This window comes from Dasypus novemcinctus, chromosome 30 (genome assembly GCF_030445035.2).
Source record: "Dasypus novemcinctus isolate mDasNov1 chromosome 30, mDasNov1.1.hap2, whole genome shotgun sequence".
In the NCBI taxonomy this organism is placed as follows: Eukaryota; Metazoa; Chordata; class Mammalia; order Cingulata; family Dasypodidae; genus Dasypus; species Dasypus novemcinctus.
In genome coordinates this window covers 33,829,133-33,856,295 of record NC_080702.1, presented here as the reverse complement: position 1 = coordinate 33,856,295, position 27,163 = coordinate 33,829,133, and the positions used below count along the sequence as shown (strand labels likewise).

The 27,163-nt window shown below is 36.3% G+C and overlaps 1 pseudogene; it reads right to left on the bottom strand.

Moving 5' to 3' along the window:
* Positions 1–9,683: 9,683 nt before the first annotated feature.
* LOC131276771 (vomeronasal type-2 receptor 116-like) overlaps positions 9,684–27,163 on the bottom strand; it is a 30,290-nt pseudogene continuing 12,810 nt past the window's right edge.

The following is a 27,163-nucleotide window of genomic DNA, read 5'->3' as shown; positions in this document are numbered from 1 at the left end:
CTTCACTGAAGATGGGCAGTCTCCTCTTTCCACTCATTCAAGGATGTGGCAGGGTGATGTTGTGGACTCCTGGAGGCCCCAAACAAGTGTTTCAGCTAGCTCCAGAGAGCTATGCATGTTTGCTAACTGCCCTGTAGCAAGCGCAGTCTCTAGGGGCTCCTTACTCCACCGCCATCTTGCTCCTTCTCTCTCTTCTCTTTCTCTCTCTCTCTCTCTTTTTTTTTTTTTTTTTGAATAAGGGCACTTGACTGCAAGACTCAAAGCCTAAGATCTCAGAGTTTCAATTATTTGAATAATCCATGAAACTAGAGCTTAACCAAGAGTCACATAAGACCTTAAATATAATTTTTTTTGTGCACATATTTGATGTCTTTAAAATAGAAAAAATGGCAGGTGAGGCAAGATGGAATCTGAAACAGTGCACCTTATAGTCTCTCCTGCAAAGAACCAGTCAAATGGGATTGGAGTCTTGCCAGAATGGGGGGTCTTGAGGGCTTGAAAGGCAGGAGGTGTATGGATGTTGATCTGAAGAGACAGTGACAGAAGTAGTGCTTGCTAAAAATAGAATTGTTGGTTACAAGTACAGTGGCCAGTAGTTGTGGGCTGTCAGGCCCTTCCCCCTAGGGATAGTGGCCACCATGTTCCCTAAGAACTGTCATTTGAGCGGTGGTTTTCCTGGGGCCCATGATCCCCAGAGTCGTGGTCCCAAGGTCCATGTCCCTTAAGTCCCTATAACTCACATTCCAAAGACCTACATACATTAAGTCTTCAAGTTTCCCAGACTTCCGTTTCCCAAGCACTCCCTGAGGTCTGGGATTGCCCTAGCCCTCTGGTTTTGGACTGACTCTGTAAGTGGGAGGGATTCAGTTGGAGGTGCAGCAGAGGGACCGGGTTAGTGAGGCTTCAATTTTCTGGTTCTCTCTCCCCCGCATTTTTAATTTTTTTTTACACTTGGAGGGCCATACCAGTTGGCAAGGGAAGAGCCTGGGAAGAAATGAGTGATGAATCTATTGAGAAAACCCAATTCACCTAAATACCCTGGGATAAGAAATGTGGTCTGGAAGAAGGTGAAGTCAGAAAATCAACTAGCCCTCTGGTAGCACACTTAAAGGAGATTAACTGTAGGAGGTGATTTTCAAGTTTCCAATAGCATACTTGGGGTTCCTTGTGAGGTGTGGGTGCTCTGTATGGGAAATTAACAGTCATTGTTTCCTATGCAGATCTGGTTCAACAAGGAACCACTTGAACCTCCTACCAGACCTCTCAGGCAGATTCCCTGCTGTCCTGGGAGAGAGGGAAGGGAGGAAGGGAGAAAGAAGGAACATCAGGTCCCTAAGATATTATTTAACTGCAAAGAGGTTTCCTTGCTTCAAATTTTTTGTCTTGTCTTTCCTTCCTCTTAATCCCCTCAAGGTCCTTTTTTTCTTTTTCCCTTTTTTGTCTTTCTTTTTCTTACTTGCTTCCCCCCTCCCTTTTGTCCCTTTTTCTATTATTTTCTTTCTTTGTTTCTCTTCTTTTTTATTCTTTTTATATTAGGCACTACAGGGAGCATTTCACATTAGTTGTATTACCTCATCCACTATTTCCTCTTTTCTGTGTGTATAGATTTTGGCACCAACACTATACCCTTTCCTCTACATCTTTCTAGCCTCCATCATTTATTGTTTCTTCTACCTTCCACCTCTCTTTGTTTACTTTCCTATTTTTCTGAGTTTTTATTTCTAATACCTTTTTCTGATTTCTATATTATATTCACTCTTTATATTATTGCCTTTTTTTTCTTTTCACACTCTCCTGAAAACACTATCCTTTTAATTCACACTATATTCCTCCCCAAATACAGTTTACTCTCTCATTATACTTACTCTAATTTTCTTACTGTTATACCTCTACATACCTCACATGAGACTGATATCCATTCTCCTAGATCTCACATGGTTCCTCTGTAAATAATTACTATCAATACTACCATTATTCATTTTATTTTCTTACTCCTTTTGCTTGCTTTGGCCCTAATATTTTCCCTCAACTGAAATTAGTCAACAAAATGGAAATAAAATAAGAAGAACAAATGGAGAAAGAGAAGACTTAACACACAAAAACAACTAATTAAACCTCTAACTAGACAAAGAAGCTTAGCAACTGATTAAAATCTCAAGATAAAATGATGGCCAGACAGCAACAAAAAACTACAAGCCATACCAATAACCAGTAAAACATGACCCAATTCAATGAACAAACTAAAAATCAGGAAGAGGAACAGAACATCAAACAAGTAATGAAAGATCTCAAAACATAAATTAGGGGCCAATTCAATGAAAAGAAGGAAGAGACTAAGAATATAAAGGAAAAATATGGAGAGAATACAGAAGAAATTGCAATCATATGCTAAAAGATAACGGACATGATGGTGATGAACAGCACGATTCAAGAAATCAAAAAATATACTCTCATCAATAATAGCAGACTTGAAGAGGAAGAGTAAAGAATTAGTGATATGGAAGACAGTACATCTGAAAACAAACAGATAGTAGAACTGACCAAAAAAAGATAGAAATCATTCGGGAGGGACTGAGGGACCTGAATGACAATGCAAAATGCACAAACGTATGCATTATAGGCAACCCAAAAAGAGCAGAGAATGGTAAGGTTCTGGAAGGGGTATTGGAGGAAGTAGTGGCTGAAAATGTTCCAAAACTAATGAAGGAGATGAATGTACATGTCCATAAAGCATGATGCACCCCAAACACCATAAATGCCAACAGGCCTACCACAAAACATATACTTGTCAAATTATACAATGCTCAAGACAAAGATAAAATACTAAAAGCAGCAAGAGAAAAGAAAACCATCACATACAAAGGAGGCTCCATAAGATTAAGTGCTGATTTCTCATCTGAAACCATGGAGGCAGGAAGGCAGTAGTATGACATATTCAAGGTACTAAAAGAAAAAAAATTCCGACCAAGAATACTTTATCCAGCAAAGTTAGCATTCAAAAATGATGGACAGTTCAAATTATTCACAGATAAACAAAAACTAAGAGAGCATGCCAACCAGAATGCTGCCCTTCAAGAAATACTAAAGGGAGTTTTGCAAGAAGGAAGAAAAACACAAGAGAGACAGAGTTGGAGGAGAGTATAAGAGCAACTAAAAAGAAAAAACAAAAGAAAAAGTTAATCAAACAAAATATGAGAAACACAAATCCAAAGAAATTGTGGCTACTATAAGTAATTCCTTGAAAGTAATAACATTGAATGTCAAAGTATTAAACTCAAATTTCAAAAGACTCAGACTGGAAGATTGAATAAGAAAATCTGGCCCATCTATATGCTGTATACATGAAACACATCTTAGACCCAGGGATTCAAAGAGGTTGAAAGTGAATGGCTGGAAAACAATTTACAAGCAAACAATAACCAAAAAAGAGCAAAAGTAGCTATATTAATATTAGAGAATAGACACTTTAAATGCAAAACAATTGTGAGAGACAAAGATGGACACTACATATTAGTGAAAGGGAAAATCATTTATGTTCCTAATAAGGGAGGTTCCAAATATGTGAGGCAAACACTGAAAAAACTAAGTGAAGGGATAGATGCCTCTATAACTTTAGTGGAGGACTTTAATGTACCACTATCAACTTTGGACAGAACATCTCAAAAGAGAATCAATAAAGAAAAAAATTATTGAACAATATATTAGAGGAACTGGACCTAATGGACATATACAGAATATTACACCCAAATACTGTAGTATATTCATTCTTCTCAGGAGCACATGGATCATTCTCCAAGTCCACATGCGAGTCCTCAGAAAAGTCTCCATGAATTCAGAAATATTGCAAATATACAAAATAATTTCTCTGACGACAGTGGCATGAAGATGGAAATGTGCAAGGGACAGAGACCCAGATTTGGTACCAAAACTTGGAAGTTAAACAACACACTCTTAGAAAAAGAGTGGGTCAAGGAGGAAATCACAAAAGAAATTAATAACTACCTGGAAAATAATGAAAATTATAGCACAACATATCCAAACTTAGGTTTTGCAGCAAAAAGAGTACTGAGAAGAAATGCATAGCCATAAATTCATACATCAAAAAAAAAAAAAAAAGAAAGAGCGAGCTAAAATTGAACAACTAACTGCACACTTGGGGGAATTAGTAAAAAACAAAAAACTAAACCAAAAGGAAGAAGAAAGAAAGAAATAACAAAGCTCAGAGCAGAACTAAATGAAATAGAAAATCAGAAAGCACTTGAAAAAATAAACAAAACCAAGAGCTGGTTCATTGAGAAGATCAATAAAATTGACAATCACTTAGCTAGACTAATAAAAAAGAAAGAAGATGCAAATATGTAAAATAAGAAATGAGAAAGGAGATATCACCACTGACCCCACAGAAATAAAGACTATCAGAAGAGGATACTTTGAAAAACCATATTTCAACAAGACAGACACTTTAGAGGAAATAGAGAAATTCATAGGAACACATCAGTAGCTTACATGGAAAAAACAGGAAATTAATGATCTCAATAAACCAATCACAAGTAAAGAGATAGAATCAGTCATTAAAAACCTCTCAATGAAGAAGAGTCCTAGGCCAGATAGCTTCACAGGTGAATTCTACTAAACGTTCCAGAAAGAACTAACACCAACGTTGCTTAAACTCTTCCAAAAAATCAAAACCAAAGGAACATTACCTAACAAATTCTTTGATGGCAACATTAGTCTAGTACCAAAGCCAAACAAAGACACCACAGGAAAGGACAATTACAGATCAATATCTCTAAAGAACCTAAAGGCAAAAATCTTCAACAAAAACCTGAGCTTAGGCCTTATCATTATCTGGCGCTTGGTAGTAAACCCTCTGCCAGGGAGGCTCATCCCTGGGAGTCATGTACCATGCTGGGGATAAGGTACTGCATTTTACATGCTGAGTTTCTCTTAGAGAGTGGCCACATTTTAGCAACATGGAGGCTCTCAGGAGGTAACTCTTAGGAATGCTGCAGCTCTAGGACAAGTTCATATTTCAGGCACACAGGCTCATAAGCATAGTCATCAATATCAAGGGCTCATTGCTGGACCATCCTTCTTTGTTGGACTTTGCCATTGTGCTTGGGAAACTCCTGCTGTTCCCTTGGGGAATGTGAAAGAGCTCCCCTGGGTAGGAGCTCAGCATTCCCCCAGTTGTCATTTTGTAACAGTAACTACTGAGAAAATTCCCAAAATATATCCATTCTTTTTTATGTACCCTATATACATGTCATGAGGAACTCCCTCACAAACATGTGTGCCCCTCAATAACACCCCACACCGCTGTTCCTCCCTAGTTTCACACCAGTGAGAAGAGTTGGTGGAGGGTTAATGTATGAGACCCCTGTGTGATGTTATGTGTGTTAATTTTGTAAGTTTGCAATCTTCACTTATAGTTCATAAGTGTTCATGCATGAATGATAAACTTCAATGAAAAAAAAGGAAAAAAATAAATACATTTTTCTTTATTCTGTTCCCAGAAACTCACATATGGAGATGGAAAAACCAGCCAATTCATTTGAAAAATGAAGTAGTAGTTTAGTCTAAAAATTATAAGCTGTTCCATGTCATCATGCACAACATTTTTTCATTGTGAAAAGGAAAGGCTTTCAATTTTATCCATTTTAAAAGGTTAGAATAGATTGTGGTCATCATGGTTTTTAATATATTGACCTCTTTTATAAGTATTATTGGCCATTTGTGTATCATATTTTCTGAAATTTTCATGGTTTTTCCATCCATTTCTGATTTATGCTGTTTGTAGGTATTCAGCATATTTTAATCCATCAGGTATTTTTTCAGGTATACGTATTGAGAATATTTTCTCCTAGACTTTGTATACTTTTCAATTTATAAAGTAGTCTGTTTTGCTTTAGCTCTTATTGCAGTGAGGATTTGTTATTAATATCACAGCCCATTTCTTTCCTTTGTGTATGTGATATAATATGATACATACAAACATGTTGTTCAAAAACATTTCAGTTCAATTAACATTATGGTATTAAACCCATGGTTGGAATTTTAAAATGAAATAATATATATGTTTTGAACAATTTTTGAATACTTCACAATATTGATGTGAGCATTATTCTAATTCTAAAACCTCAGTTTTTGAGTGAATTGCTTTTTTTTCCTCATTGTGCAGAATATATGTGCTTTAGTGTTATCAAACTGACCTACACCTCTGCCATTAGCTCTTTTGGCTTAAACTATTAGAATATTCCCTTCCATCTGGTGAAGTCCATAGGTCAAAAATGTGTGTGTGACCAAAACTGAGCAATGGGAGGAAGTATATTTAAAGATTCATGGAGAGGATATGATAATTCATAGATTTATAGATAAATGCAATCAACTTCATACTTCTGCTTAAGCAAAATTAATTTTTTGTTGTTGTTTGCAAACCAAAAGATATCCAAGGTATGTGGTGATTTTTATTAATTATGATAGAATTTATGAGTGCCTCACTGGGTCTATCTTTATATCGAGTCAAAAGTAAGACTCATTTTAATTTAGATATTCTGTCTCTCCTTCCTCTATTTGCTCACCTCTTCAGTCTTATCTCTCTGATTTCATTCAGTCTTTCTCTTCCTCCATTGTCCTAATCTACTTCTATTCCTCTATGTTGCCTTTGTCCATTCCTCTCTCTTTCCTTCTTTCCCTCCGTTCATTGATTCATCATATCCTTCCATCTTTTCCCATTTGACTCTGTCTCTCCATTCATCCATCCCTCTATCCTTTCACTCTTTGCACGCTTTTATTTAACAAATATGTTTCCTTTCATTTGTACACTTAAGAATCCAGTAAGCATTGCACTAGAAAGAAAATTTATAGGCTAATATCATTTTATATGCAAGCAATAACTCTTTATGCAGATTTACTTCGAACAGTCTAACAAAAGATCAGCAGAGCAAGGCCCAATAAGGTTTTTCCCAATAATTCATATTTAACTTTATTAATGAATTTTTAAAAGTTAACAGGTAAAGAAAAAAATGCACTGTGAAAAAGGTCAATAAATATATTGTCCAAATCATTATAAAACTCTGAAAAATCTAGAAGTGAAAGAAATAGTTTTAATCTTAAAATGGTTATGATAAAAAAAATATGCTACAAACACCATAAGTGATCATGAAAGCTTTGGCAAATTTCACACTTAAGACATGAGAAGTAGATGGAATCCCATGAGCAACTTTAAGATTACACATTGTATTAGTAATATAAACAGATAAAGAAATAAGAGGGAAAAATAATTGGAAAGAAAAGAAATGTTGAAGTTGCCTACAAGCATATATGAACAAAGATGTAAGAGAAATAATACTTTTTGTATACAACATAAATAACCTTTGAAAATGTTGCAGAGGGAATAAAAACCTTTATATTAGCTGGAACAACTAAAAAGTTCCTAGGAACAAATATGAAGAGACAATTTGTTATCCTTATATGTAAATATATAGGCAAAGTACATATATATACATTAATTATCAATGAATGGTGATGAGCAGAGGAGAGATAGAAAGAGATAGAAAAAATCCTGAAAGAGAAAACTTACTGTTGCAAAAATATGTTTTCCCTTAAATTTATCGATAGCTTCAATATATTTCCAATCCAAATCTAGCAATATTTTATTATAACTTTTAAAGTCATTTCCAATGGCCAAATGAAACAAACTAAGCAAAAATAGCCATAGGTTTCAACATCATTCCTCCTTACTTATGTTATTGTCTCCATTCCCATTTTCTGAAGGAGAAGACTGGAGAATGGATGCAGAAGGGCGAACAAATATCCAGCACAGTACTTAATTAAATTAGTGCACTTCCTCCATCCTCTAGGTTGCATTTTTCTCATAAATCATTATATATGTAAATTGGAAAAATTAACCACTAAGACTTTTTCAAAGAACCTCACTTCAAAAGGCAGTCATCAATTTGTTTGATCCACATAGCACTTAATACTAGATAACCAAGATAGGTGGAATTGTACCAAGGTTTAGGAGATTAAGTGAATTTTCAAAGACCAAGAGGGCCTTGGCTTATAAAATAGGTCCATTGAATTTATGCAAAATCTCAGAGAAACACATGTTGAAAAAGAATCTTTCAAGATGAACAATCTGAGTAAGACTGAAGGATCATAAACATCATTATTATAACTGTATTTCCACTGGGCAGAAAGCTGCATCTCCAAAAAAGAATTTGATTTCCTTCCTTCCTTCCTTCCTTCCTTCCTTCCTTCCTTCCTTCCTTCCTTCCTTCCTTCCTTCCTTCCTTCCTTCCTCCTTTCCTTCTTCTCTCTCTTCCTATCTAATTTTCTCTTTCTTCCTTTCCTCCATTCTTTCATCCATTCTTTCCAACAAAATTTACATGCATGGCTTAAAAAAGAGCAAGAGAAATTCAACATGATATGTTGGAGAATGATTCAAAATGTTTGATCTACTTATAAGGCTGAAAATCAAATTTGATTCTGAGTTACTTGATATTAGTAAATATCTCAATTCTTAATTGTCAGAAAAGAAGAACATATTATTTTCTCAGAAAAAATATCAGATATTCTTAGACATCAAATTTAAAATAAACTCTTAAGGAGGACCCCTAATTTTAAATAAGACTCTGAACTGCAAAATAAACACAGTACTTCATAATACAACTAAAAATGTATTCAACAAATGCAATGAATGTGCCATGGTCATGGAAGTGGTTGGTGATATGGGAGGAATGAGATGAGAGGGGTGGGAGTTATTTGGAAATTTCTTATTTTTTTTAAGGTAACATTTTAAAAAATAAAGACCAAAAAAAAAAAAAGAAACAACAAGAAATAATAATAACAAGTGTAAGGATTTTTCATGAATTTTTATTGAAATCAGAGTAAAATATTAAACACACTGCATTTCAGAAGATAATGATCAGCACATAAACGTCCAGCATGTCCTGTGTGATCAGACCTGGACTCTATAGAGAACCTAGAAAGGGGAAGAGAAATCCCTTCTCTTTTAGATCATCTTTCCAACAACTAGCATTTCTGACAGACAGGTTTTTGAGTGGCATAGACATGTTGAGGATATTCTCTCCAACAAGTCCTGAAATGGTACAGTAAGGAGGGAAATGTACTATCAACTATAAAATAAAAGGCGTCATCGTTTTGTACATATTATGATGTTTGTTTAAGAGGGAAAAAGTCAAATAAAGACATTAGGAAGTGCAGAAGAAGGAGTTATTTATACATAGGAATTTATTATAATTAAAATATGGTCATGGCAATCTGGGAGAAAGTAAGGAATATTCCATAAATAGTATTGGATAATTATGATTACTATAAAGAGATGAAAAGGGAAATGTTGATAGTGTTTACCAGGTATATTAGAAAAAACAGAAGTGCAAAATAAAATGGGAGAATATGTGTAAATTTGGTAATTACACACACAATGAAGGCAGAATATCCATATTCATCTCTGTATTTGAGGAACCAAATTATGTAGTTTAGATTAAAAGTAATTTAGAAGGCTGAGAGATGTGTTTCTGAACACTGACAAACTGTATGAAATTCATGTGATAACTGAAGGAAAATTACATTATATTTCTATGTAATAACTGAAAGCAAGCATTTGGTAGATTTTTATCAGGCCCTCTATTTGTTATAGGAAAAATATGAGTTAAAAATTAAGAAGACTTATTACCCCTAGAATGTGTTTGATACCTTAAACCCTGGTGAGTGTTCCTATCTGGCTTTAAAAAAATAATATAGCACTTTGGGGCAAAGATGCAGCCTAGTAATCCAGCACTGGAAGCCAAGATGGAGAAGATCTCCACAGCTGCCATGACCTTCCCCTTGGTGCTGTGGTAGACAGGGAGGAAAGTGACCCAAACACTGCAGAACACCAACATGCTGAAGGTCAAGAACTTGGCTTCATTAAAGGTGTCAGGAAGGTTCCTGGCCATGAAAGCTACAGTGAAGCTCCCGAGAGCCAAGCAGCCCAGGTATCACAGGACACAGTAGAAGGCAGTGGGTGAGCCCTTATTGCACTCAATGATGATATAACCAGGCTCAGAGTGTGCATCTTTATCAACAAATGGGGGAGAGGTTCCCAGCCAGATGCCACAGAGTGCCATCTCGATCAGGGAGCAAATGGGAATAACAAAGTTAGGTGCTCCTGACACCAAATACTGCCTCGTCCTTCTCCTGGGAGCAGTGAGCTTGAATGCCAGAACCACAGTGATTGTTTTGGCCAAGATAGTAGACACAGCCACAGTAAACACAATTCCAAATGTGATTTGTTGGAGGATGCAGGTGGCTGTGTTAGGGCGACTGATGAAGAGTAAGGAGCAGAGGAAGCACAGGATGAGGGAAATGAGCAGGATGTAGCTGAGGATCCTGTTATTGGCCTTGACTATTGGAGTGTCTCTGTGCTTCACAAAGACCCCAAGAATAACAGCGGTGAGGAAAGAGAAGCAAACAGCTGTGCAGACCAGAGCCATCCCCAAAGGGTCTCCAAAAGCCAGGAAGGTTACAGCTTTTTGAAGGCAGTGATTTCTCTCACTATTTGCATACTGATGATCTGCACACTTCACACACTCGTCCATATCTGGTGAGAAAAGCAATGTGTCATCAGCTCAGGTTCAGTAATTTTAACTTATTTACAAGACCCCAAAAGAAACACATTGGGTAGTTTTAGCCATTGTTTCTCTGTGTGCATTGACTTCATATAACTGTGTGCTATAATCTCTATATTTTTCTTCTGTTACGCAGCCCATCTGAAGCACCTTTCCTAAATTCAAATAATTACATCTCCTACATCTTCAAAAATGCTAACTTGTTGACATGTAACCTAGATTCCTTCTGCTTGGGTACTTTGACCCAATACTATTTTTGTGAGATTCTTCTATGTCACAGTATGCAAATACAGTTTCTTTTTACAAACACATCTAGTCTGCTAAACATTCATTTTCTCTTCACTCTGCACCCATTACCTAGTAAACTCTACTAAACTTTTGACTCTGGAGATTTGATATTTCTAGAATTCTATTGCAAGTAATATAGTACAATCTCTTTGTTTTTGTAACTTCCATATTTCAAGTGTGTAATATTTACAAGTTTCTTTCAAGTAACACCATATCTCAGAAATTCATTTTTTCCTTGTGGCCGAATAATATTCTCTGATGTGCAAGTTCCATATTTAATCAATTTAGCTATGATGGACACTTGGATTATTTCCACATGTTGGTGTTATGAATAATGCTGCTACACACATTGTACACAATTACTATTCTGAGAACCTCTTTTCACTTTTAATGTAAACCTAGAAGTGCATTACCAGATCATATGGTGATTGCATCATTAAATTTTTGAGGATGTGCTGTAATGCATTCCACAGGGACTGAACTGCACTACATTCTCATGAATGGGTGTCTAGAGTTCCAATTTCTACGACTCCTCTCCACCACTTGTTATTTTATATTTCTAAAATATAGTGGTCTTTTTAAAATTGTATAAACTACTCACTTATATTGCTGGATAGATTTCAATATAATAATACATCATATTTTATTTACACATTTTACTGCTGATAGAAGTTTAAATGCTTATGGGTTTTAGTTATTACCAATAATGCTGTTCTGAGCATCTTTGTACATCTAGTACAAATATCATGCTCCATTACTGGGTAATAGACTATATAAACATCTTTGTAAATAATGCCATCCTGTTTTATAAATGGTTACACCAGTTTAAACTCCAACAAACAATATTCATTCCAGGTGTACCTTTTTCTGTCAGAACCTTAACATGGAAGTTGTTTAATTTTTGCTATTATGAGGAATGTTTTTAGCTTTTTTTTTTTAAAGTATTTCTTTTTTTTTTAAAGATTTATTTATTTATTTATTTCCCCCCTCCCCCGGTTGTCTGTTCTCTGTGTTTCTGTGTCTATTTGCTGCGTCTCGTTTCTTTGTCCGTTTCTGTTGTCCTTAAGTGGCACTGGAAGTGTGGGCGGCACCATTCCTGGGCAGGCTGCACTTTCTTTCATGCTGGGCAGCTCTCCTTATGGGCGCACTCCTTGCGCATGGGGCTCCCCTACACGGGAGACACCCCTGCATGGCACGGTACTCCTTGCGCGCATCAGCACTGCACATGGGCCAGCTCCACACAGGTCAAGGAAGCCTGGGGTTTGAACCATGGACCTCCCATGTGGTAGACAGGTGCCCTAACCACTGGGCCAAGGCCTTTTCCTGTTTTTATTTTTTTTCACCATGATTTTTGTTTGGAATTTCTTGGTGCCTAGTTAATCTGAACACTAGCTCATCTGTGCATTGCACATTTCAAAATGTTTTTCTGAGAAGAGCCTGTGCACAAGTCAGGCCATTTTTATTACTGTATTTTGTGTCTGTCTTCTGCATTTGTAAAAGCATTCTATATATGTCAGATATGATTTCTCACTGGCTAGATTTATTTTACATATTTTATCCTACTTTGGTTGTTCCCTTCTATTTCTAATTTGGTCTTATTTTTGTTGTTTAATTTTAAATAATGGATGAGTGCCGATTTTTATTAAATGTTTTCCTGAACTTTTTGAAATGATTGTTTCTACATTTCTGGGGGTTCATTTACTGAATTATTTTGCATAAAACAAACTTCATTACAATAACTTCTTTACGTAATATAGCTGGATTTGGATTGCAGCTTTTCTTTTTAGCAAATAGAAGTTTAGTCTCAAGAAAAAAAGTGATCTGTAAATTTGGTTTCTTGCAAAAATTTTATCAGAATTTGGTACCAATGTTAAACTCTTCTCATAAAATTAAATGTGAAGTCTTTTTCACATTTTCCTAGTATCTGGAAAAGTTTGAGTAGATAAGTATTCTTTTTTCCTTGACAGTTTGTTTGGATTTCTCAGGAAAGTCATAGACTTATAAAAACTTTTTGAGAAGATATCTCATTTTAAACTATGGTTTAATATCCTAACAAGATATGAATCTTTTCAGATTTTCCTTTATTACTGGGACGTATATGGTAATATTTATTTTTTTTGGAATTTGGGAATTTCATTTCAATTTTCACATAAACTTGAATGAATTTATTTATACTATCCATTTCTGATTTTAAAAATTCTGTACATATTTTCCAATTTTAAATCATTTATTATGTAATATTTCTTAATTCATTATTCTACTAATTTATCAGTTTTGACTTTTATTAGACAGCTTTGAGTTTTTATCCTTTCATATTTGTCTTTCATTACATTTTATTTTCATAATTATTATATTCTTTTATTTTATATTTATTCTACTGTTCTTATTTTAATTTGTGATACTTATAACTTCAGATTTTTACATTAAAATATATATACTAATAGTACACACACACATATATAAAATTTAGGATGATATATTATATTCAGAGGATATCTTTAGCTGCATTACCTGAAACTTGAAATGTGGAAATTCCAGTTTTATACATTTTATAAATCTTATTGTGCTATTTACTTTAAACCATGGTTTATTCGTGTAATTCTTTACTTTAATTTTTTATTTTTATATTAAAATATCTTTTTAAGGTACATATATCTCAAAAAAATGGTACATTAAAAAATATAAAAGGCTCCCACATATCCAACACCTCCCCCAATACTCCCACAACAGCATAATTTTTCATCATTGTGGCATATTCATTGTATTTGGTGAGTACATTTTGGAGCACTGTTGCACTGCATGGATTAAAGTTTACATTGTAGTTTACACCCTCCCCCAGTCCATTTAGTTGGTTATGGCAGGATATATAATGTCAAGCATATGCCCCTCTAATATCATTATGGACTACTCCAAGTCCTGAAAATGTCACCACCTCTCATCTCTTCTCCCCCTTCCCTGTCCTCAGGAACTACCATGGCCACTGTCCCCAGATCAATGCTACAGTTTCCTCCATTACTAGATGCAATACTTCTATAGCAGAATACTAGTAAATTCACTCTAATCCATATTTTATTGCTCCAACCTGAGGACCCTGGGTTGGTGATGTCCACTCTGCTGCTATCTTGAGATGGGGTTTAGATCCCACATGGTTGATGGATGTAATTCTCCTGCTTGGAGTTGGAGGCACTCTCAGTTCCCTGGTACAGTTGTTGACCATCTTCACCTCCCTGTTAGCTGACATATGCAAGTCCAGCAAACCAGAGAGTAGGCACTGCTACTCTGCTGAGGCTCAGAGCCCAGCATGTACATAACCAGTCCAGAGATTAAAGTCCTCTGGATAAACACCAAATCTAGGCCAACTATAGGTTCAGTAAAAGTGAACAGAAGAGGCATGTGTAGAAAGTTCATATCTGAGTACAACTCCTTCATACACAGGAACACAAATTCCAAAGTACGGTCCACTGATAAGGTGCTGGACTCCAGAGCCAATTTCCATGATCATAGAACCTGTGTTCTCTGTAGTTATCAGGAGCACCTGTAACTGGGATTGTATCTGCTTGTGCTGTCTCTGGGATCCTAATGATGTGGGTATTAAGATGACACATCTGATGACCTCCTGACACTTTTTTATTTTATTTATTTATTTTTTATTTTTTTGTTTGTATTTTTCTAAAGACAAAAGTTTTACTTTAAGTCATAAGTAGTGAGCTTTCAAGATACAAGGGATGTTCGCCTCAACTCAAGAAGGACGAGAAGAGCCTTCTCTGCTCTGGGGTGAATGCCAGGAAAAGGGTGGAGGGTGAGGAGAGTGGAGAACACCAGCTGAGCAGCCTCAAGGCTCCATGTGTGCACAGCTCTTGGAAGTCCTGGGGAATCACAGGGTCTGGGTAAGAGCGGCTTCCTTCAGTGATGGGTTTGTCTTTTTTACACACTCTTTTTCTGGATTCCTGCCAATAATCCTCAACAAGCCTGACTCAGTTCACTGCTCTCAGGATAGTGTAGGAAAGAGGGTCCTGAGGCCAGAATTGGAACCTTCTCTGTTACTCCAAAGAGCAGTGTGTCTGACTCCCAGTTTCATACCCCATGAAATTAAACGTCAGCCTGCAAGACTGCTAAGGACCCCCCCCCTTTTTTTTTATTGTTCTCTACCTTTTCCCTTTATTTTTTTAATTTTTTTATTCTTTTTTTAAAATATTACATTCAAAAAATATGAGGTCCCATTCAACCTCACCATCCCCACCCCACCACTACTCCCACAGCAACACAGTCTCCCATCATTATTCCTGATACTTTTTAAAAGACTCTTAGCCATATATACTCATTTGTCTTTGCCATTCCCCCTTTATTCAAGGCATTTTTCTAGTTGCATCACCAGTTAGTGATTGGTGGTAATCCATCTGTGCCACAGAGGCTCATCCCCGGTAGTCTTGTCCCCTGGTGGGGGGAAGGTAATGAATTTACATGCTGAGTTTTGCTTAGATAGTGGCCACATGTGAACAATTTGGAGGCTCTCAGGAGGTAAATCTTGGGCACCTTGCATCTCTAGGACTAGTTCAAATTTCAGGCACACAGGCCCATAAGAATTGTCATCAGTTCTTTGTCCACAAGCCTCTCCTGTTACTTTTACCAGAACTGTAGTTGGTGTTGGAATTTAAGGTACAGCCAGGGGACCTGAATCTCTGGACGGATCATGTGATAGCCGTGCCCTGAGCCACAATAGACTTGCAACTCCTACACTCTGGTTTATTGGACTTATCCCACTCAGCTACCCAGGAGGTGAAGAAGGTCAACCACCACACCAGGGAGCCAAGAGTGCCTATGACTGAAAGCAGGAAAATTGCATTCAGCATCAAAATGGGAAATCTAAGCCTCCTCTTGATATAGATGTTGAGTGGACACAACCATTCTAAGGTCCACAAGATGGAGGAATAGAGTATGATTTAGAGTGGACTTACTGATAATCTATTCATGAAATATTGTGATTAGTAATCAACAACATATGGCACTGGTGTGGAGAAAGTGTCATGGTGGCTGGGGGGTAGGGAGTGGGAGGAAGAGATATGATGTGGGGGCATTTTCAGGGTTGGAGTTGTCCTGGGTGTTGCTGCAGGGACAGTTACCAGACATTATATGTCCTCCCATGGCCCCCTGGGTGGGCAGTGGGAGAGTGTGGGCTATGGTGTGGACCATTGACCATGAGGTGCAGTGGTGCTCAGAGATGTATTCACCAAATGCAATGACTGTCTCACGATGATGGAGGAGGTTATTGTTATGGGGGGAGGAGTGGGGTAAGGAGGGTGGGGGTTATGGGGACCTCATATTTTTTTAATGTAATATTAAAAAATAAAGACAAAAATGTAACTTTTTATTATTTATATATCCTTAAAAAAGACAATTTATTAAAAAAGAAAGAAGAATGAAAATATAAAATTATACCACAACCACCACACCATGGAGCCTAGAGTGATTACAACTGAAAATGGGAGGATTGCATCCAGCATCCATGTGGAATCTGAGCCTCCTCTTGACATAGAGGTGCAATGGACATAACCAATCCAATGTCCACATAGAAGAGGTGGTATTGGATTGGGAAAAGTGGACATGGTGGACGATGGGTATGGGGAAAGGCAGGAAGAGATGAGAGGTGGAGGCGTCTTTGGGACATGGAGCTGCCCTGGATGGTGCTTCAGAGGTAATCACCGGACATTGTAAATCCTCACAGGGCCCACTGGATGGAATGGAGGAGAGTATGGGCCATGATGTGAACCATTGTCTATGAGGTGCAGAGGTGCACAAAGATGTACTTACCAAATCCAATGGATGTGTCATGATGATGGGAGCGAGTGTTGTTGGAGGGGGGAGAGGGGGGGTGGGGGGGTGGGGTTGAATGGGACCTCACATATATATTTTTAATGTAATATTATTACAAAGTCAATAAAAAAATTAAAAAAAATTATACCACATCAAGTGTTAAAAAATTGCTGTGTTGATTTTTCTTAGGATGTCATTGAGTTTGTCAATAAGTTTGGGTAGTATAGACATCTTAATAATGTGTCCGAGCATGTAGGGTATCTTGGAGAATGATCCATGTGCACTTAAGAATAATATAAATCCTGCTGTATTTGGGTGTAATGCTCTGTATACATCTATTAGGTCCAGGTCCTTTAATATATTGTTCAAGGTCTTTGTTTCTTTACTGATTCTCTGTTGAGTTATTCTGTCCAAGGTGATAGTGGTATATTAAAACCCTGACTATAATTGTAGAGACATCCATTCTTTCACTTAGGGTTTCCAGTGTTTGTTTCATATATATGAAGGTGCTCTAATTATGGGCATAAATGTTTATGATAGTTATTTCTTCTTGAAAGTTTATCCCTTTCACTAGTATGTAGTGTCCTTGTTTGTCTTTCATGATAGTTTTGCATTAAAATCTATCTTGTCCGATGTTAATATGGCCCATTTTTGGTTATTGTTTACCTGTAAGATTGTTTTCCAGCCTTTCACTTTTAATGTCCTCGAATCCCTGGGTCTAAGATGTGTTTCTTGTAGACAGCTTATAGATATGTCTTATTTCCTTACACATTTTTCCAATCTGTGTCTCTTAACTGATGAGTTTAATCCCTTGACATTCATTGTTATAACTTTCAGGGAATTACTTTTATTAGACATATTTTCTTTGGATTTGTCTTTGTGATATGTTTGGGTTCTTTTTTTCCCTCTCTTTTTCTCTTCTGAGTTGTTCTAACAGTCTCCTTCAACTCTATCTCTCATGTGTTTTTTTTTCTATCTTCATTGAGAATTCCTTTTGTTATCTCTTGAAGGACAGTCTTCTTGTTGGCATACTCTCTTAGTTTCTGTTTATCTGTGAATATTTTGACTCTCCATCATTTTTGAAAGCTAGCTTGGTGAATAGAGTATTCTTGGTTGGAAATTTTTTCCTTTTACTGCCTTGTGGATGACATATGACTCCCTTCTTGCCTCCATGTTTTCAGATGAAAAATCAGCACTTAATCATATGGAGCCTCCCTTGTATGTGATGGTTCTTTTTCTGTCACTGTTTTCAGTATTTTCTCTTTGTCTTGAGTATTGGATAATTTGACAAGATTATGTCTTGGTGTGGGCATTTGGGGATTAAAGTTGTTTGGGGTATGTTGTGCTTCCTGGACATGTTTATCCATCTCCCTCAATAGGTTTGTGATGCTTTTAGCCATTTTTTCCTCCTACACCCCTTCTGTCCCCTTTCCATTCTCTTCTCATTCTGGGATGCATGTTTGAGTATATTGCATTGTAATTTAGGTCCCTATGTCCCCGCTGTATTTTTTTCCCTCTTTTTACCAATAATTCTACTATTTGTTTGATTTCAGATGTACTGTCTTCCTCATCACTAATTCTTTCCTCTGCCTCTTCAAAACTGCTGTTGTTTGCTGATCGTGTATTTTTGATTTCTTGGATGGTACTGTTTATCACCATCATATCTGTTATCTTTTTTACATATGTTTAAAATGTGTTCTCTATGATCCCCAAGTGTTTTCTTAACATCCTTAATCTCTTCCTTCTCTTCATTAAATTGATCCATGTTATAATGTTTTGAGAGTTTAATTGGTTGTTCAATGTTCTGATTCTCTTCCTGGTTTTTAGCTTGTTCATTGGATTTGTTCATGTTTTCCTGATTTTAGGTATGGTTTGCAGACACCTGCTGCATTGTAAATTACCAGACTGCCCCCTCAGGGAGGATTCTGTTTCCACTTATCCAGGTTTTTACAAGAGAGATGACAAAGGTGCATTCAATCAGACACCATCTTGCCCCACTTCCTCAATAGTGTATTTCTTAATCTCCATATGTTTGGGAAATGAATTTTTGGTTAGACTATTCCTTTATATGTGCACATGGAACATTTATTCAAACTTACCATATAAAAATGTGTACATGAACCTTTTTTCCACATTGACTAAATTCCATGTTATTTCATCAGTTCAACAGGTCTCAAATAACTGAAATAATAGTAAACATTTCAGGAAATTCAACTACATATTAATTATCAAAAAAAACTTAGAAATTTCCAACCATAGAAGTGATTCTAGAATTTAATATATGAATATATATAATTTAAACGTGTTAATTATATTATGTAAAGAATATTTAGCTCTTTTCTACATCATGTCTCAAACCACATACCGAATATTCTGTGAGATCCTGTCACATAGAAACTGTGTTTTGGTACTCTGAAATTCTGAAAATTATGTGCAGTGATTATTTCCTTTTATTTTATTTTATTTTATTTTATATATAATAATTTGGCCAAGATTTTATCACATCCTCCACTCTTCTTACATAATACTAATGTGACTGCCTCTGTGAGGAATTCCATCAAACCTTCCTCCCAAGGAAAGTACTGGTCCCTAGGACCCTGTTCAAATATTTATAGCATATTTGAAACATGGACAAAAATAGTCTATGTTTACCTTCCCATTTACCTGTGAACTAGAGGAGAGCAGAAACAGAAATTCCTCATTAAGACTTTGTTACTTCATCCTCATGTTGGACGCAATAGAACTAAACATTCCCTAAATCATTTCCAAACTTTCTGAACATCTGCTCTGTGTCATGAACAGTTTTAGACACAGAAATGGAGTAAGGTTAAAACACATTACTTAATTATAATCTAAACATTCTTTCAATCAAGATGGAAAGCAGATACTTGTAATCACATGTGTTAAATTCCAAGAGAGGCATGAAAGGTATATTAATTTGGTGCGGTCAACAAAGGTCTTTCCAGAAACTATTTGGCCTTCAGTGTGTCTCAACAATGACTCAAGTAAATTACTTAAGGGCATAGAAAGGGTGTTATATCAAAGGGAAATATTTTTATTATAAAAACAAAATTACTAAACAAAGGAAAGAAGAAATTTGTTTCTGCAGTTTTCCTCCAGATTCTTTCCACTACCTTGTGTGGTCAGGGGATATAAAGGAGAGGTGGGGACCTTTTTGAGGGCAAAACTTACCTGTGTCATTGGAAATCTCATTCTCTGAGCAGGGGGTGCAAAGAAAGCAACATGCTGCTTTTCCTTCTTGAAAAGTCTTCCTGAATCCAGGCAAACACTTCTTACTACATACAGAGTGGGGAGTCTGGGAAGAAAACCAGATACATGTTATTAACAGCTGTGTATTTACTTCTCCAACCATTAGATGGTTTGGGGTATTGGGTATCAACAATTTTAAATTTTAAGTGCCTAAATCAAATTTATTGATAAGATGTCAGGTTTATTTTATGATATGAAATAAAATAATTTAGAAATGTATCTTTAAATAAATGTTTTCTTTTCCCATCCTGTGGACAGTATGTGAGAAAAATTTTCTTGTGTAAAGGTAAGTGGTTAAACTAATAATGTGAACACTTACTTAGCAGGAAGGAGGAAGACAACTGCTGTGGAGGTTAGGTCAATGTGTTAACACAGCCAGTGTTTGATCAAGTAAACCTTGGGCTAATTGTAATAAAGGACACTTATCGACTTTAGTCATCAGTGAATTGACTGCATAGATGACTGATTACATGTACAATCAACCAGGGAGATTGCTGTCAGCAATGGATAAGGTTTTATCCGATCAATTCAGTGCCTTAAAATAAAAAGTGATTTCAGCATTTGGAGAGAAATTCCCTGTTCTTTGAATAGCCAATGTCTCCTGTAAACTCCACCAAGGACTTTCATGGGACCTTCACCGGAATGCCTGTTTGCAGACTGCCTGCAGAATCTGGACATGTTCATCCCTTGGTCCCATGAGAGAACTATATTAACTCATTTACTATTTACAGATATCTCATGTTGATTATCTTTCTTTAGAGAACCTGCACTAATAAAATATCCATTGCAAGATTTTGTTACTTTTGTGTAATATTAAATATTGTAATTGTGGCCTACCTACCTCGGAAAATCCTGTGGCCCATTCTATCATCTCCTCAGAAAGAGACAATTGTTGATCACGTGGCATATCTGAGTTAAAATGTCCTACTTTAACTTTATGTCCAAAACCTTCTGGAATATTCCAAAAGTTGAGAATGTCATACCTAGCTTCAAATTTCCTTTCCTTATCCAAATTCACTGGATCACCAGCAGAATTGTTAAATTGGATGTTCTTCCGAAATGGATGTAGCTATAAGAGACACACCTGTGAGCAATTGTGCCCACTGAATAAGACAGATCACCAAGGTGGTAACATCTCTGATCCTCTGTCATCCCTGCTTCCTAAGGCAACTTTATCAGTAACATTCAATTAAGTAAAAATAAATAAATAAATAAGAAACCGTAAGGTGGACTAAAATGTTATAGCATTTACAAAATATTTTCAGTAGAAAATTCCAAATACAATGAAATCAAAACAATCTGTGAGTGTGTGATATGAACAAACCTTAATAGAAGAATCAAATCTCAGCACCCTCAATTACTAACTGAATTCTCCCCAAGTAAGTTCAGCAATACCTGAAGAGGTTGCAGAATTAAATGATATGATTGATGTGCAGTATCTTACAGAGTGCCTAAAACTAATTCGAAAACAAGTTTGTTCCTGTTGTCATGCAAATGTTTAATGGAAGAGGTCTAGGTACTTTATATTAAAAATATTAGCAGGGCAGAATGTTGAGGGCCTTAGTAACATGAAACATTGGCATTGATTAATAACTCCTTCCATATCTGCTATCAGCACCTTCCTGTTCATGACCATTTCTACCTAGGTCTAGGTTTACCTCTTAGACAGTGAACAAGTAAACAATCTCTTGCTCTTTTGGAGAGACAACCCTAAACTTCTTGACTTGAGCATATGTTCCACACCAAGAAAGTCATGATTATGGCATGTTCTGAAATACACATATTGTTCAATGGAAGAGGTATTACCTGCCAGGGGTAAACAACCAGTCCATCTCCATTTTCCACTTACTGCATTTCTAATCGTTGAAGAAGCATTTCATGAAGGCTCTGAGCTACAGCATACACCGCATTATACACATTGTAACTTCCTACTTTCATGTCCTTGTCAAACAGCCACCAAGGCGGCAACTCCAAGGAGGCATTGGGAGGACAATTCTCCAGAGTGTTACAATCAGATTCAGAAACCGAGCAATCAAAAGAGACGTACCACAATTTCGTGAGGTAAAAGTCTTCTGGGTATTTTGAAGGTTTAACTGTCTGCATGAAAGTTTTAAAATCAGGCAGTTCACCAATATTCTGTGAAAAAATGAGGGCCCCATGGAATGAATCAAGTAAAAAGTCTCTCTCGCTGGTGGTAAAATCCCATTGTGAGGTTGTGATCCAAACTTTCCCTATTACTAAGAAATTCCATCTCCAAAAGCTCAATCCCATTAGTGAGTCAGAGTCACCATAAATGAGAGTCACATTCACTGTTGATTTTCTGATCCGTAAATGATATTGCCAGTCTTTTGAGTAATATGACCTCTCAGTGACAGGAATCATTTCCAGAAAACCTGCACAGATTCCCTTTTTGTCCATCTCTTCTCTCAAGTCCCATAGGAACTTCACACCTCTCTTATCTTCTGAGATGACCAGTCCCACCCAGTTCCAACTAAAATGAAGCATCAGTGAGACCATGCCAAGAGCCAGAGATGTGTCCTTGGGGGTAATCTGATAGAGAGATGAAAACTGTCCATCATCACTCAGTTGTGGGTCGTAAAGGCCATAAGCAAGCTAAAGGGGAAGGATTAAATAGCCAGTATGAGAAAGAGAATTAGTCAGAAGCACAAACTCAGCCCAGATGAAAATTAAGCAATGTTTTAAAGAGGAAGAAGGGAAGACTTGCTCTTTTTATATTCTAATCATCTCCCAATCCCTGAGAGAATAATGGAAATTAATTGATCAGTTTCAAGGGTCTAGGAAACTCCTTTGTCTCTTACTCACCTGACCTCACTTATGTTCTGGGAAAGGATATGTGAACATCCCACCATGTCTCTGTATACTAGCTGTACCCTTTGAGAAATGTGTAAACACAATTCCCTCTTTTGACCTTTTCTTTTAAGGTCACTGAAAATAGCAAAGGAAACATTAATTCATCTTCCCTCTAATGAGGTTCACCTGTGGAATTTTGTAGAGTTCCAGCAGTGTCCCAATCTGGGTAGAAACTGCCCACGTTGTTCCCGTAAGGGCTGCTATAGACTTGGTCTCTTTCCTGCAGTTGTAATTAGGGAGGTCCTTGTCCAGTCCTGATTGCCAAATAATGGGATTCTCCAATGTTGTCTGTTCACTGTGTAGTGAATTGTACAGATCAAATCCCAAAGTAATGTTGGGTAAAAGATGGGGGTTCCTGTTGATCTCTTCAATTGCAAAAATCAAGGCCAGAACATACTGGTAGTTCTTGGTCTCAAACCTGTGTGGAAGGCAGAAGACTGAAATCATGATTATCTTCAAATTCAATTAAATGCCCAAATTCAGGTTGAAAGCACAAGTAGTCTCATTCTCGATGAGTTCTTCTGAAGCCTTAGAAATTTATCTAATTCAGAAAGAGCAAAAAGGTATTTGATTGCTATGATTGAATTCTGCTTCCTTGGAGGAAGATGATACTGTTTACAAAGGAAAGTGTAATGAGTGATGAAATTCATATAGAATTTTTAATTTATTCTTTATATCAGGAAATAAAAAAGATTTTTTTCATATTAATACATTATTAAATGATTTATATAATGACAGTATTATTGTCATGAAGTTGAAGTTAGAGTAATTCCAACTGAAGGTTATATCTCTTCAAAAGTTCAGTTCCAGTGCTTAGGTAGAATTGGATGTGAGAGACAGAGGGGCATAACATCTGCATGGTGAGAAGTGTCCACAAAAAGAATGACAATCAATTCACTGAAGGCTCTACCCCATCAAATTTTGGATCTGCCATCTTCCAACATCAACAAACTGAGAAGAATATTAGAGCACAGTATAGGAAGAATCATGCAAGGCAGGAATATTTGAGAGAAGAAAAATAATGAAGTGTGAGTTTTTGCCTAACTATACCTAATAGGACTGGAAACAATGTAGTATTGTAAAGGGAAAAGTGTTATGATGTCTAAAAGGTCTCTTAACCATTTCTTTATTAAAATATTACAGAGACAGATAAAGTAGATACAACCCCAGTAATTGGTTCTTCTGAGGGCTACAGAGAACCACAGGTTCTATGGACATGGCAGGTGGAATTCAGTGCCATGTCAGTTGGCCCTACTTTGGAGTTTATGGTTCTGTGTGATGGAGCTGGAATCAGACGTGATCTTTTCCCCAAGCCTCTCCTGTTACTTTTAACAGAAATATAGTTGGTGCTGGAGTTCAATATATACACAGGGGACTTCAATCTCTAGACTGACTATATGATAGCCAGGCCCTGAACCTCAACGGACTTCAGCTCCTACACTCTGGTTTATTGGACTTATCCCACTCAGCTAACATGGAATTGAAGAAAGTCAACCACCACACCATTGAGCCAAGAGTGCCTTCAACTGAAAGCAGGAAGATTGCATCCAGCATCCATGTGGAATCTAAGCCCTTTCTTGATATAGATGTGGAGTGGATACAAAGATTCCAAGGTCCACAGTTTGGAGGAATAGAATATGGATTAGAATGGACTTACTGATATTCCATTCATGAACCATTGTGATTACTAATCGAAGAAAATGTGGCATTGGTGTGGAGAAAGTGACCATGGTGGCTGCTGGGTGTGGGGAATGGAAGGAAGAGATGAGATGTGGAGACGCTTTTGGGACTTGGAGTTGTCCTGGGTGATGCTGTAGGGACAGTTACTGCACATTGTATGTCCTCCCATGGCCCACTGGGTGGACTGTGGGAGAGTGTGGTCTCTGATGTGGACCATTGACCATGATGTGCAGCAGTGCTCAGAGACAGTCACCAAATGCCGTGAATGTCTCATGATGATGGAGGAGATTGCTGCCATGGGAGGAGGAGTGGGGTAAGGGGTATGGGGGGTATATGGGGACCTCAGGTTTTTTGAATGTAATTTTAAAGAAATAAAGACAAAAAATATTACAGTCCTATTAACATTAATATTAATCCAAGATCTTCAGTTCTATTCCCTTCATATGACTCTTATTCTTTTCATCTTTATTGTTGATTTGTGCAGTTTCACTTCCTTAATCAATAAGTCATTTCTGGGCACAAATGAAATTCTTTACATTTTTATTACCCAGCAAAAGAATTTCCAAGAAGAATGAAAATCTGCTTTCATTTCAAAAGTCCTTTTTTACAGACTTGATTAACACAGTAATAGGTATTCCATACTGTACATTTCACCATTAGACACAGGTTTCCAAATGTGCTCAAAAAAAACAAACTTGGTAAACTTTTTTCAAATATAATTTATATTTAATAGATATATTTTATCATTTGGGAGAGAAAGGTTGAAATTTCTCACTATGATGCCTGATTTTATATCTTGTTTCTCTTTATTGTTTATTTATTTGAGGCTACTATATCTTTATGTATTTATAATAATTGCTTTTCCTTTGTGCAGATTTGAACATTTTATTATTATGAATGCACCATTCGATTCCTAAGGATGCATTTTTTCCTCACCCATCTATAAATATACTTACCTATGGTTAATTATGGCTCTTATCTTTAGTAATCTTTGGTATCTTTGTAACTAATTGCATACTTTGGTTTTCAAGTTTTCATTTATTTCTTTAAATGTGTCCTGTAATCACGTTTTACAAGGAAGTAGGATAATAAAATCTCCTATGGAAAACATTGAATTACCCTGAAGGAAACTCTTCTAATACATAGGGAAAAAAACAACATGCAGAAAATAATATGAAACAATCTTTTAAAAAAAGACTATTAGCAAATTAGATAATTTCCTATCAGTCTTCACTTTTCTGCAATGATTAAAATGTATGCACTCATAGAAGTTGATAAAGCATTAAAGAAAATTGAGCATGTAACTGAATATATTTGTTAGGAGAAGAGTATTTTAATATGAATAAACACACACACAAAAAAACACTCAAAATCAGAAATTAGACTCTGCTTATATGGATAGATATTGAGTAAAAATTGGAGGTGGCTGAGGGTGAGGTAATGAAGGATCACCCCCATTCAGGGGCTGATCTGCACAGGCAGATACTCTCCCCATTTCAGATCTGAATGAGCCAAAACCATTAGGCAAGTTTGCTGATGCAGAATGTCATATGCCTCATGTATCATGGGATGTAATTTGCTCGATGAATCCCTGAACAATAAGAATTTCCTTTAAAATCAAGGTAAGGATAAGGCCTGTTAATTTCAGGATTGCTTTGTACCTTACTGGAATTGCTAGCGATTAAATAACAGGCAAATAAGAATGGAAAGAAAGGAGCAAACCACAATCTTTTCATGGTAGTAAGATGGGTCAATGGGAAACCCAAGAGGAAATGTGAAAATTGTTTGTAATTGATAAGGAAGTAGTCAACCGAATATATACAACTGTTAATGGCATTTAAATATAATATCAATAATTTATTAAAGCTTTATGGGAAATAGATATGATAGCAATAAATTAATAATAAATTCTTTAATATTATTAATGGTATAATATTGGGCAATTTCATTTATGCATTTTAATATAATAACAATTAACATAATCATGATTGATTATTATTAAGAAATTTATTAACAATAAATTCACAGTAAATTTACCCATAAATCAATTCCTCTGTTACCAATGAACAGTATCATAAAGATCTATTGAGGAATGTAAAAGCATCAAAAAACAGGGAACTGGGTTTAATTCTATGGTTGAGCACCTGCTTCCCATGTATGAGGTCTCATGTTCAATCCCTGGCACCTCCTAAAAAAATGTCACAACTATGTCAATGGTCTGCAAACAAACATGCTATAAAAGTTTAGTAGTATTATGATGGAATTAATGAAAATAGTCCAGTAATGATTGAAGTGATGAATGCACAAATATGTGATTATACCAAATATCATTGATTGTGCATTTTTGATGAATTGTATGCTCCATGAATATGCATCAATAACATTGTTTGGTTTAAAAAAAGTTAAAACAATTAAACATTACAAGTTACAGGGCCCAGAGGATGAGAAGGAGAAAGGGAATTATTTTTTAGTGGGTGAGGGTTTTCTATTAGAGATGATTAAAACCTTTGGGTAATGGATATTGGTGATGACAGCACAATAAATGTGAATATCATTAATACCACTGTATTGTACACTTAACAGTGCTTAAAATGGAAAATTTGGATGAT